General features: G+C 35.0%; 1 protein-coding gene across 10 annotated transcripts in view; it reads right to left on the bottom strand.

The window, feature by feature from the left end:
* The window catches only part of NAALADL2 (N-acetylated alpha-linked acidic dipeptidase like 2), a 1,267,271-nt gene that overhangs the window by 654,189 nt on the left and 600,645 nt on the right, over positions 1-12,437 (bottom strand). The window contains exon 1 of one of the 10 annotated variants that reach the window (XM_041732050.1): positions 6,390-6,403. The exons of the other annotated variants lie outside the window; for them this stretch is intronic. The gene's annotated coding sequence lies outside the window, so the exon portion shown is untranslated. Of the gene's footprint in view, positions 1-6,389; positions 6,404-12,437 lie in introns of those variants that run through there. 10 annotated transcript variants of the gene reach the window in all.

Raw genomic sequence — 12,437 nt, forward strand, 5'->3', positions numbered from 1 at the left:
GAAAAGAAAGCAGATACAACTTATGCTAAAAGGTATTTTTTTTCCAGATTATGACAGGCTTAGATCAATAAAAAATGAATTTGTATTCTTACTGAGCATATGATTAGTTTAAAAATAAATTGTTACTTCTGAATGCTTTCTTTCACACATTTTCACTGGCTGAGACTAAATAAATTATATAGAAATAAAAGATGAATACAAAACAGGCAGAAATCTCAATATGTAACACGATCTCTGGCTGCTGCAGATCTAGCTTAACAAAAACGAATGGCTGGCAAATATTTCAGATGATAAATACATGTTAAACAAAAATTTCATTTAAAAGTTATATGTTACTAATGCCACTTAGAAATATGATCACAGCACTATTATTTTCTTGCTCAGCAATCAGTGAAGGAATTTACTACACAAATGCCCTGGTTTTATCAATCTCTAAATTGGTAGGCTCTACAGTCAGTCTACCTGATTCAAATTCCAGCTCTGCTATGTAATTTAGACCAGTTACTTAGTATCTTTATGCTTAAATTCCACATTTGTAAAACGGAAATAATAATAGCACTGTATTTTTATCATCAGTATGAATGAATGAGATAAATTATTAAAGGGGCTTAGAACCAGATCTAACACAGTGTAAGTGATCCACTAATAAAGGATTACTCTAGAAATCCTATAGTTTAAGAGAATAGAGGAATTGGAGCTTACAACTATAAAGTACAAACTTGGCTAAATTAAGTTATATCCAGAGGCTGTAAGTTTCAGCAACAAGAGCCTAGAGATAGTAAGAATTTGAGCAGCGGACTCCAGCATTTTTGAAGATCGGAAGCATCTTCTAATTATTAACTATGGCTCAGATAAGAGAGAGATGTGACTAAATATATATATATATATATATATATATATATATATATATATATATTTATCATATATATATTATCTCTGTGTGTGTGTATATATATATATATATATATATAGAGAGAGAGAGAGAGAGAGAGAGTTACTATTACATTTCACTTAAAACACAGCATCTATATCTTGCCATTACAAAATTTATTTTTAGTCTATTTACAGAAAGAGCAAGAAGGTTCTTCTATAGTGCTAAAGGGTTCAGTTTAAGAGTTCCAGGAATTGGTGATAATTAATCATAAACATGAGCTGCATACATTTGTTGTAGGAAACCGTTCGTCCTAGGTGACTGATTTCACGTGTTGACCACGATGACACCGATAGCGTTTTCGACTCCAACAGTTATTGGAGAGATTGTGTAGATCTTATTAGAATTAGAAACACATACAAAAGCTTGCCTACTGGTAAAAAGTTATTTTATAAGCAAAATAAATAAATGACTCTGGCAGATTAACTCGAAAACATAAGGCAGGATCTCAATTTCCTATGACAGTTCTGTGATTGAATCTTTATTGTACAATGGGGGGAAAATGTTCATATAGTGTTTCCTGAAGCTTTGAATGTCAAATAATTTGCTGGTTTGAGCAGATTGATTTGAGGCAAAGGCATTTCTTAGAAATGTCAGTGCATCATCAAAAGGCATTCATTACGTCCCTTCGTGCAGTATAACTCTGGCTGCTGTACTCGTGAACTATAGGAGTGCCCAGAGGAATTTTCACATTTAAGTTTAAGAACATTTCTTATGGGCTAAAAACATTTGACATAAATTTTTCAGTATGAACCTACTTTATACAAATAAAGTCCATGTTTGTGGAATAAATACTTGTTGTTGAAAGCTTTAATGGTCTCCACGTGAGAGCAGGGCCAAAGATAAAACCATAAAAACAGTAATTCAGAAGACTCTGTTCCCTGACTTAATTTTTTTTAGTATAATGAGATTTCCCTTTTCTATCTGGCTTTATAAAATGGCCCTGGCAATTGCTATAGCATCTGTAAGTGCATTAAGAATTCCTTTTTTAATTGTAGTTTTGTATGTCCGCTGCATAAAAGAAATGACAATAATTATTTGTTGTTCATGCTTCACTAATTGAATAAACAGTATATATAAAATAAGGAGGGATTATCTGTGTTTCGTTTTTAGGAGGGGGAAAAAGTCAAAACCTACTCTTAAATATAGTAGACTAAATTAGGCAGAGCAGATAATCAAGCTGGAGAGTATAAAACTAAGACTTTACTCTGAGGTCTGAGCTACCTTGATCACTAAATGACATGTAAAAAGTATGCTTATAGGATACCAAATTAATGAGCTATAAATTTCAAAATGCAGTCAAAACCATTTGAAGGAATATTATTTGATGAAATCCAGCAGGTTTGTATAAATTTGTTTTATATCGCTTGCATATGTATGACCACCTGCCAGTTCCCTGAGTGGGCCAGCCATGCTTTCCATACCTATGTGCACCTGCAATTTGTGCAACACACTAACTGAATGGTTAGTTGGGCCCACCTGAGGTCCCGTATTTATGATAAGGTTCTTCAGGATCAGAGTGATATCATTCAGTTCAGACAAAATTTGGCAAACAGAAGAACTAACTTAAATAGACTAAAATGAGGGGTACCGGGGTGGCTCAGTTAAGTGTCTGCCTTCTGCTCAGGCTACGAGCAATCTCCAGGTCCTGGGATCGATCCCCACGTCGGGCTCCCTGCTCAGCGGGGCATCTCCTTCTCTGCCCCACCCAACCACTGTGCATGTTCTCTCTCTCAAATAACTCTCGAATAAATAAAACTCTTTTATTTAAAGAGTTAAATTATTATTTAAAATAAATTATTTAATTTTATTTAAAATAAATGAAACTCTCAAATAAATAAAAATCTTTTTTTTTTTAATTGACTAAAATATACAGAGTATAACACTCTCTGGGTTTCCTGAAAAAGTAGTTGGAACACAGTACTATTTAGAATAACTATCAAGTGAGATTAAGTCTTTCTCTTTTTTTTTTTTTTTAAGATTTTATTGGTTTATTCATGAGAGACTCAGAGACAGAGACACAGGAGAGGGAGAAGCAGGCTTCCTGCAGGGAGCCCGACGTGACACTCGATCCCAGGACCCTGGGGTCACATCCTGAACGGAAGGCAGACGCTCAACCGCTGAGCCACCCAGACAACCCCTGTGATTAAGTCTTAACTACTCTCACAGAACTTTCTACTTAGTGATGTGTAAAAAGTTTCTGTTCCTGCCTTGGATTTCTTTCCTTGTCTTTTTGGGGTCTGCTTCTACCTAGATTGATTATTATTATTTATTTATTTATTTATTTATTTATTATTGGCCTGGCCCCATCCTTTCTATCTATAGTCTGCAGAAATATTTATTTACTTCTCCAGAATTTGCACCCTTTTCACCTTCAGCATGTCTGAAGTGGCTTACATTAGAAATGCACATACACAAGACAAATGAAAACACAAAACTACCAATTATAGAAGTGTGGAGGAGAATACATCCTGAGAGTGGCTAAAGAAAACCACCATAATGGAGTTTTGATGTCATTCTGAGCTTCACTGCAGGGAGGGCGAGGAAGACTGTCTGCAGGGTCTTCTCAAATTCCATCATCCTTCACCTAATCTCACTTGTTAATCCACAAGCCTGTCAATCTTAGCTGACGAGTGTTTTTAATTTTATTTTTCTAAGTTTTTCCTCTTTGTAGTTGCAGATGTCTATGTTAAGAAGATATTTTTCTCTCCCAGAGAAAACTATATTTCTCTCTCTCTCTCTTTTATATTTAGATTTTGAGAAACAGAGGTCACAACACGCCCATGTTCCAGTATCCAAAATAAAATGTGAACAGATGATTCATTGACCCCTTAAAATGAGCCAGGATTTATTATAAGGTTAAGGTTTTATAAACATTGTGGCACTTAAATCAAACGATCCTATATGTTAAATGGTATTATTATTCCCATTTTATGGATTGAAGTACACATAAGGCTTAGGGGTTGCCTTTTATCCAAACTCTCACAGCTATCAAGAGCAAGCGGCTGGAGTATCACACCCCACCTGTCAAATTTTAAAACCTGTTCTTTTAAATGATACAACCGTTGGATTCTCTACAAGCCCCCAAGGTTGGCATAATAAGGAATTCAGAGATCTTAGTCATTGAATGATCCCCGGCTCCATCACCAACGTGACCACAAGCACCGGGAGTGTCGATGCCCATGAAATCTGAATAGTCCTGCCTCGGCCCTTGTGTCTCAGGGTGCTGCTCTGACCCCAGGACCTAACAAGATCCCTGTGGCCCCCCTGCACAGCACCCCACAGGCCCCCACGTTTCCCCGCACTGCAGTTTTGAATAAAGGAGAGTCACGTCCAAGTACATTGCTCTCCTTGATGGTCTTTTCCTAGCAACACTTTGAAAATTCCTCTTTTCTCCTGCTGCCGAGGGACAAAGAGCAAAACAACTGTGCTTAGAACTTGAAAGCTCCAGTTTACAAACAACCTGCTGCTGACCTATTTTCAGCCATTAAAACTCTTTTGTCCATCTTATCCTACTCCCTACTATGTGTGCTTTATACAGGCCTGAGAGGGCTTCAAGGGTGTCAAGAGTTAACAGTCAATACAATCACCACTTGGCTCTTTGAGAGCTGTCTGCCAGGAGGAGCCTCTTAGCTTGATAGATACACTGCAATTTTTTATCCTTTCAGCCAGTGTGAATGATCTTAAATTGCTGTTTTTTGACTATGGCTTTTGGATTTCCCAGGAACAGACAGATGAAGCCGTTATCTACATGAGGCCACTAAGCCCTCTATTTTTCACATGTTCAAAGGTAATTTTACTGGTTTACTTTTTAAATATCTTTACTCTTCAAAAACTATCAACAGGTCTCTAGAAATTGGAAGTGCTTTATTCTAAAATTTGTATTGCTGTTTCCTAAAATCATAACATGAAAAGACTTTTTGAGGCCCAGGGTAGTAATCTAGTGTACCCAGAATCTGTGCTTTTTATTTTCTGAAATGGCTCTTTTCCTACTTGTTTCTTTAGCATGTTAACGGGGAAAAGTGTTAATATATTGTGATTAACTGGTGGGAAAGAAGGCAACCTAGGAAAACACATTGGTCCCCCATATTTATGTTACTGTGAAAACATGTATTATAGGAACCATTCCAAACATTATTGGATAAATTCTGGAAATCTATTCTTTAACTAAAGATCACCAAGGAAGATCCAAATGTAAACATTTTAGTACTCATCTTCTGAACTATTGGACCATGAGCTAAGGGAAATTTAAATTGGTGATTTAATCCAAAATATCACAATATTAGGAATTCATTATACTTCATAGCATGGTATGGTCCTTATAAGATAAAGAATATAGTAATTTGCTGAATCTTAGGGCTAGAAATTAGTTTAAGTGAATTATGATGTTTGTCTAAGTAGTAGGAATACATTAATGGGAAGAAAACCAAGAATTGTGAAGCTTTCAGTTTGACAACCAATGAGAGAATCAAGACTGAAATGCTTTTCAAGAATTACCTCAAGCAATTTAATAGAGAAACAAATTTTTCAAGACTTTGCTATTTTTTCTTACTGTCTGAAACGCTGTATCATAACTATATATCTGAAACTAAACAAAGGTATATTTTTAGGGGCACCTGGGTGGCTCAGCTGGTTAAATATCTGCTTTCAGCTCCGGTCATGATCCCAAGGTCCTGGGATCAAGGCCCCCATTGGGCTCCCTGCTCAAAGGGGTGTCTGCTTCTCCCTTTCCCTCTGCCTCTCCCAGCTTGTGCACTCTCTCCCTCGCTCACCTCTCTTAAATAAATAAAACCTTCCAAAAAAAAAAAAAAAAAAGGTACGTTTTTACAGTATTTTTTTTCTAGGCCTCCCACTGATATAAAATGGAATTTTATCAAAAAAAAAAAAAAAAGGTTGACAATCATTATTTTCAGTTATGAAATTCAAGTTATTTCTGTAAGTTACCTTTAAGTATGATAATACCAATAATTGATAGCTTTTTCAAAAAAAGCATGTATTAAAAATAAGAAACAGGATGAGAAATTCTAGAATAATATTTACATTGGTATGACAGTTTGAGACGTTAGTTTTTATTACAAATTTATATATATATATATATATATATATATATATATATATATATATGCCTACTAATTGTTTTAGGTAAATTAAAGTAACTAAATAATTTACTAAAAACTATATTGGGCACTGCTTATGTCATTTATATTTTATTTATGAACTGGAGTATTATAAAAAATGGAAGACCTCCAATGGCACATAAAAGTAATGCTGATATGAAATTAAATGTCAGGCAAAAGGCATGAAAATGCAATATTCACAAAGACATTAAATGTAAAACATTTAACAGAACTTTTGTATAATTGACACCATTGAAAGGTAGTTTGTTATAATAATGCGTGCAAAATTTTAAAATTCACCTAGCACTTCAGCTTTAAAATGTCAAATATTATTACTTTACCAACATGAATTTTAGCTTCCTTCCCATTTTTTCTGTATCCTTTATATTTTTCTTTATTTTTTTTCTCTCCTTTCCCATTATTTCATCTTTTTCTTCTCCGTTCTTGTTTTGCTACTGATGTCTCCGTAATTACTGAGAAATAATAAGAAAACATAAAGTCTGTTTTATTTTTTTTTGTATTGAGAATGATCTATCCTGAACTACAAATAATCAATGTATTCTTTTTATTTGAAATGATGACCTGATGACCAGACCAAATACTACGTTTTGCTCTAGCATTCCAAATACGCTTACTCTTTAGCCTAAAAAACTCAATTTATCTTTAACCTGCTGCTTGAGAGTTCCGACAATGTATAGGAAAAACTAAAGACCTTTCTTCCTAACACTTCTATAAAGTCTTCCTTTAGCTATTATGACTGGTGAGATTTTTCATTCCCATCATCCTCCATAACTATAACCTACATATTACCCACAAAATATTTCCTAATCATATATCTTAGAAACAAAGGGATTTTTTTTTCTGCCCATTATGTTCTCTCTTTTCAACCCAGTAAAGGGTTGAGGTCTTTAATCATTTCCTGAGTAATTTAAAACACTTGAAAGCTCAAAATAATTGAAGCATAGTTTTTGCCTTAACAGGAAAATTAAGTTCAGAAGTAACATAGGAACCTACACTGCAACAAAGATGTAAACAGAAGATGACCTTGACTACTTTACTTATGCTAAAGAGATTCTTTAGAAACAAACAAACAAACAAACAAACAGGACGTATTTATGTACCACTATGTAGCCTTTACATAGATTAATTAATTATCAGAACAGTGCTATGAAGTTACTACTGTCACCATCCCTGTTTTACAGACAAGGGCACTTAAGGGAGAGTTGCTATTTGCTTTAGATAACACAGTTTTTGAAACCAGATTTTGTGTTCTTAGTCTCTCTGCTATAGTGACAGAAAGCAATCAAATGAAGGCATATTTTTAATCCCTCTAAAAGTAAAAAAATAAAACAGCATAAAAGAACATCACTCAATTTTCCCACAACCAATACCTAACATAATTTTGTAGTATGACCTTTTCCCATAAGTTCCGCCCCTATGTAGCCTTTGGGGAGAAAGAAAAAAGAAAGAAAAGGTTTTCAGGAAAAAAAAAAAGAAAGAAAGAAAGAAAGAAAGAAAAGTGGAGAAAAGAAATGAGTAAGTTCACACATTCACATACAGATCTGTCTCCACACCATGGCCTCACTAAAGTTGCTTGTGGTTTCCCCAAATAGACTTCACACCCACGCTCGTAGCTACTGGATATCAATCTTCATGATTTTAATCTCTAAATTTTTCTTTTCCATATACTTTTCCTCTCTAACTCCAAGAGTTAGGTCTTATTTACATTTTTTTTAATTTCCCACCATTTTTGTAATGATTAGTTATCCAGGTAAATGTTTGTTGGACTAAACCCATAATGTTGACAACTACTAAGTATTCATGATCTCCTCATGTTCATATCCATGCTTTTTCAAGAATATACATACTTAAGAGCAATTGTTTAGCTTAAATGTGACAGTTTTTAAATGAGCAGACTGAACGACAGTGTGATATTTATTTTTGAGAACTGTAATTGAGGCAAGAGTAACTTTTACAGTGAAGGAATTCTTGGAGCCCTGAGTTCCAAGAAATCCATCTACCCTGACTGGGAGACACTATAAGGAGAGGCCCCAAGACCATACAGAGATGCAGCTGAGCCCAGGCGTCCAAATCCAAGAGCCACACATGTGAGACCTGACCCATCACCAGCCAATATTCACAAGCACGTGGAGTAAAAGCAGCAGCTACTTGACACCTGCCCCTATTCTTTATCAAGGGTATATAATCGAACAGCTGTTGTTCAAAAACCACTGTATTTGGGGGTTGTTTCTCAGCAATGGATAAGTAACTAGAAGGAATTACCACTGAAGCTATTTTTCCAGAACGGACACCTGTGCAGGTGACTTGACCACCTAAGATCACATGAGGTGTTTTATTCTGAACTAACACAACATTCCACGCACTCCTTTCGAAGACATCTAAGACCTTTATCAGGCCCGGGCTTAAGCTTCCAATCCTCTCCTTTCCGTGTACATTCCCAGTCTCTTCTAGGCACACATTACACACGTTCCTCCTCTGCCTCATCCGCTCAGGTTCAGATTCTTTGTTCCAGTTAATTTTATCTTTGCAGACTGGCATGGTATCCAGAACCCTGCAGCTGTTCAATGGATGACAGGCTACAAATAAGCATGGCATCTTGAAGCTATTATAGAATTTAGGGTGAAATAATTGCCATTTTACCGGCAATGTGTCTTGTAACAACTACTTCAGTTCATCCAGCCTTTAAAAGGGAATGTACCACCTACCTATCATACACACTTCTAAGACTCGATTAATGAATAATGTTAAATACTGTAACCAAAGACAGCTGATATGCTGTATACCCAGTGAAAATGCTATTGTTCTAAAATTATAAACTACTAGGAATCAAGAGAGCTAGGTTTTAATTCTCAATCTGTAATCTAGGCACGTCAGGGCAAACTACTTTTCTTCATAGGTAAAACTAGATTTGTCTGTGTGAAAACCAAATGAGATAATTCATCAATGTGTTCTTTAAGTACTGTTTATCAATATCCTATAATTAAAGATTAGTAATGAATCAAAATCAGTTAATACCGATTAATCACCCTCACATGATGCCATACTTAGTCACCCCAATTACTGAATATTGCTGATGTAATGGCTTGAGGTAAAGCCACAAGTGAATTTACATTACAAGCCTCTGAATTTCTCTTTTCCCTAAACAAAGCACAGGGCCTGGAATGAGAAGAGGGAACTTTTGGGTTGTGTGCCAGGGGTGAAGATTGTACCCAGGGAATGGGGGACACAAGAGCAGAAGGAGGAAGGAAGCCGCCTATGAAATGGTAGCCTCTGGAAAATCCAAGAACTTACCGATTTCCAGTCTCTTAAACACATTATAAAAGTATTTACTTAAGCCATTCAGAACTGGTGTCTGTAGTGTGGGCATCCACAGAGTTAAAAACAAAATCATGTCCTCTATGTTGAGGGGGGAAATGTAAAGAGATCTAAAGAGATCTATAGGAGAAGATTAATACAACTCCCCTCCTGCACATAATACATTTTGAAAGGAACCTATACAGAAAAATCCATTTAGCTATGCCCAGAACAATCAAGACTGACTGTGTAGAGATTGAAGTGCCTCAGTCCATCTGCTGATGATATTTATTGCTTTTTGGCACCTTCTACATATTTACCAAGCCTATATAAAAGAAGGCTACGCTTCTTATTTCTAGGACAAAAACAGATGGTGCTCCAGCAGGTAATAATTTAATTAAATGGCTCCTAAAGCATGAACAAATTGTTCCAAAGAAAAGAAAATATTTTTATTTATTCTTTAAAAATAAAAGAGGGGGACAAAGCACTAAATCAAGTTAGACTTTTTTAAAGCCACAAAATTAAGGTTTACTAAATCTCCTGTTCTTAACATCAAAGCGCTTCTCCCCATCTATCTTCATCCTAAATCAAAATCAAAATTATCAATAATAGAGATGTTGTTCCTCAACTTTCATTGGCTAAGAAATGACTTCAAGTTAAAGTGAAATGTTTTTATGAAAGTGAAAAATCACATATTCTTGGATTAATTTTTATGATATTCAAAGTGAGTTGTACAATGTACTTTATGGACTAAATGGGATAGAGTCAACTACATACTTAAATTGTAGATTCTAATAATTGAAACCAAAATTTGCCGTTCCACTTAAAGCCAGAAAGCCCTTTAAAGCCCCTCTGATACACACATTAGAGATATCACAATACTAGAAAACAATAACAATTTTGCAGCATAACAGGATAAAGGTCGGTCACTTGGGTTCAAGATGGAAATGGGTATGAATCCCAGTACTGCCACTGCCACTTACAGACTGTATGACTTTAGGACAGGAAATCAAGTTTTTGAAGATTCTGTTTCCTAGCCTGTACATACATGAATACACCCAAACACAGAATGATGACAATTATAGACTCAATCTGAGGATTTAATGGATAGATTCTTAACACAGTTCTTAAAACAGAGTAAAGATTCTACAAATGGCTGCCAGTCATCATCACAATTAAACAATAAGAATATATGTGTAGTACAGAAGCTATAAAAATATGAACCAAAATATATAAAGACTTGCTTCAAGTAAATTACAATCTATCAGGAAAGACGAAACTAATGCATATACACACTTAAAGTATAATCAAGAAGTAAACTGTGGAGTTTAAAATACTAATTCAGTAATGTTGAAATTAAAGAGGGTTTTGATGGGAACTAAAAGGGATACCTTGAAAAAGGGATATGGCTTAAGAATGAAGAAGCCATTCAAATAAATAATGAAGATGAGCTCAAGGAGGATGTTTGGAATGAGTATCTGCATGTAAGAATGAAGGGACTCTCTTAATTAAGAAAAAGGTAAATACCAGGGGCTGGAAGAAAATAAATTTAGACTGATAGAAAAGGATACGGTCTCCCTGTGTAAGAGTAGGTTCTTCCAGGATAAAGGCACCATGAGATTATGCTTCACAAGATGATGATACAAAGCAAGAAAAGCTAACATCAAGAACATCACGACAGTGAAGTAGGATAACCACATAATGCAGTGAAGACTGAAACCCTTTGTACTAAACAATCATGCCTTTTAGCAAAGTTGGGCTACTTAGATGACTCAAAGTATATACACTTGCCTCAATAATTTTATGATCGTTTATAATTATAGCAAGTTATGTTTATAATTTATATTTAAAACATACTTATATTTAATTACTATCATATATAATTTTATAATTCTTAAAAAAATTATAATCTTCTGAAAAACAAAGTTAGAGACATCATATTGCCTGATATCAAATTATATTACAAAGCTATAGTAGTTGGAACAGATCAATGAAATAGAGTCAAGTACCCAGAAATAAACCCATGCATTTGTGGTCAACTAATTTATGACAAAGGAGCCGGGACTATACAATGGGGAAAGGATAATCTCTTTAATAAATGGTGTTGGGGAAACTGGACAGTCACATGCAAAAGAATGAAAGTGGACAACTATATTACAACATACACAACAATTAATCTAAAATGGATTAAAGACGTCACTGTAAGACCTAAAACCAAAAAAGTCCTAGAAGAAAACACCAGCAGTAAATTCCTTGACATAGATCTTGGCAATAATTAAAAAAAAAAAAAAAAAGCAAAAATAAGTAAGTGGGTTTACATCCAACTAAAAAGCTTCTGCACAGCAAAGGAAACCATCAACAAGAGGAAAAGAAAAGCTATTGAAAGAAAGAAAATGTTTCAAGTGATATATCTGATAATGGGCTCAATAGCCACAATATATAAAGAGCTCATACAACTCAATAGCAAAAACAATCTGAAAAAAAAAAATAAGCAGAAGATCTAGATAGACATTTTTCCAAAGAAGATATACAGGTGGCCAATAGCTACATGAAAAGATCCTCTACAGCATCAATCATCAGGGGAATGCAGATCAAAACCACAATGAAATATCACCTCATACCTTTTAGAATGGCTATTATCAAAAAGGCAAGAAATACCAAGGATTGGTGAGGATGTAGAGAAAAGGGAACCCTCATATGCTGTTGCCGGAAATCCAAATTGGTGCAGCCACTATGGAAAACAGTATGGAGATTCTTCAAAAATTTATAATTTGAACTACCATATGATCCAGTAATTTCCTCTCCTGAGTATTTATTGGGAGAAAACAAAAACACTAATTTGAAGAGATTTATACACCCCCATCTTTATTGAGGCATTATTTAAAATAGCTGCAATATGGATATGGAAACAATCCAAGTGCTCATGATGGATGACGGATAAAGAAATTGTGGTACACACACAGACAATCACACACACACAATGAAACATTATTCAGCCATAATAAATAACGAACCTTGCCAGGTGAGACGGCAACCTACATGGAACTAAACAGAGAACAAATTGCTGTTTGTCA

Source organism: Vulpes lagopus, chromosome 17, assembly GCF_018345385.1.
Source record: "Vulpes lagopus strain Blue_001 chromosome 17, ASM1834538v1, whole genome shotgun sequence".
Lineage (NCBI taxonomy): Eukaryota > Metazoa > Chordata > Mammalia > Carnivora > Canidae > Vulpes > Vulpes lagopus.